Below are 1,845 nucleotides of genomic sequence, written 5' to 3'. Positions count from 1 at the left end.
TTGATTTTCGCAGTGTATTTTGGTGGTGGTGTTGTTGTTGTTGTTGTTGTTGTTATGTGAATGTTGAATAGTTGATATTAGTTTCATGATGAATTGTCCATACATTCGCGGTTTCCACTGACTCGAGAATTGATGTTGTTCTCCGTCACTTGGATGTCTGACTTTTGTGTTTGTGTTTGTGCGTGTGTGTTTATTGTGACGAGTTAGTGATATGTTGTTTTTGTGTTTAATTTGTTTATTTTGTAGGAGCGAAGACGGTGGTGTTGGTTTGGCGATGGAGAGAGTGGACTGTGAAGAGGTGTAGTTGTATCGAGAGATGTGAGCGAGCGAGTGTATTTTTGAATTGGAGTGTACTGACTAGACGGGAGTATAGTTTTTGTGGCGGCGGCGGTGGCGGCGACAAGAGTGGTTGGTTGATGAGTTTCAGGTGAGTTGACGGGTGTTTGTGTGATGTGTGTCGATAGGCGTTGCGATGTGATTTGATTTGAGTTGTGTAGATGTGTTTGCAGATGGTTTGATTGTTTGATTGTTGATTTTCGCAGTGTATTTTGGTGGTGGTGTTGTTGTTGTTCTTATTGTTATGTGAATGTTGAATAGTTGATATTAGTTTCATTATGAATTGTCCATACATTCGCGGTTTCCACTGACTCGAGAATTGATGTTGTTCTCCGTCACTTGGATGTCTGACTTTTGTGTTTGTGTTTGTGCGTGTGTGTTTATTGTGACGAGTTAGTGATATGTTGTTTTTGTGTTTAATTTGTTTATTTTGTAGGAGCGAAGACGGTGGTGTTGGTTTGGCGATGGAGAGAGTGGACTGTGAAGAGGTGTAGTTGTATCGAGAGATGTGAGTGAGCGAGTGTATTTTTGAGTTGGAGTGTACTGACTAGACGGGAGTATAGTTTTTGTGGCGGCGGCGGTGGCGGCGACAAGAGTGGTTGGTTGATGAGTTTCAGGTGAGTTGACGGGTGTTTGTGTGATGTGTGTCGATAGGCGTTGCGATGTGATTTGATTTGAGTTGTGTAGATGTGTTTGCAGATGGTTTGATTGTTTGATTGTTGATTTTCGCAGTGTATTTTGGTGGTGTTGTTGTTGTTGTTGTTATGTGAATGTTGAATAGTTGATATTAGTTTCATGATGAATTGTCCATACATTCGCGGTTTCCACTGACTCGAGAATTGATGTTGTTCTCCGTCACTTGGATGTCTGACTTTTGTGTTTGTGTTTGTGCGTGTGTGTTTATTGTGACGAGTTAGTGATATGTTGTTTTTGTGTTTAATTTGTTTATTTTGTAGGAGCGAAGACGGTGGTGTTGGTTTGGCGATGGAGAGAGTGGACTGTGAAGAGGTGTAGTTGTATCGAGAGATGTGAGCGAGCGAGTGTATTTTTGAATTGGAGTGTACTGACTAGACGGGAGTATAGTTTTTGTGGCGGCGGCGGTGGCGGCGACAAGAGTGGTTGGTTGATGAGTTTCAGGTGAGTTGACGGGTGTTTGTGTGATGTGTGTCGATAGGCGTTGCGATGTGATTTGATTTGAGTTGTGTAGATGTGTTTGCAGATGGTTTGATTGTTTGATTGTTGATTTTCGCAGTGTATTTTGGTGTTGGTGTTGTTGTTGTTGTTGTTGTTGTTGTTATGTGAATGTTGAATAGTTGATATTAGTTTCATGATGAATTGTCCATACATTCGCGGTTTCCACTGACTCGAGAATTGATGTTGTTCTCCGTCACTTGGATGTCTGACTTTTGTGTTTGTGTTTGTGCGTGTGTGTTTATTGTGACAAAGTTAGTGATATGTTGTTTTTGTGTTTAATTTGTTTATTTTGTAGGAGCGAAGACGCGTGGTGTT

This window comes from Schistosoma mansoni, assembly GCF_000237925.1.
Source record: "Schistosoma mansoni, WGS project CABG00000000 data, supercontig 0703, strain Puerto Rico, whole genome shotgun sequence".
Classification (NCBI taxonomy): Eukaryota; Metazoa; Platyhelminthes; class Trematoda; order Strigeidida; family Schistosomatidae; genus Schistosoma; species Schistosoma mansoni.
The sequence above is the reverse complement of the archived record's forward strand: the minus strand, read 5'-3'. Positions refer to the sequence as shown.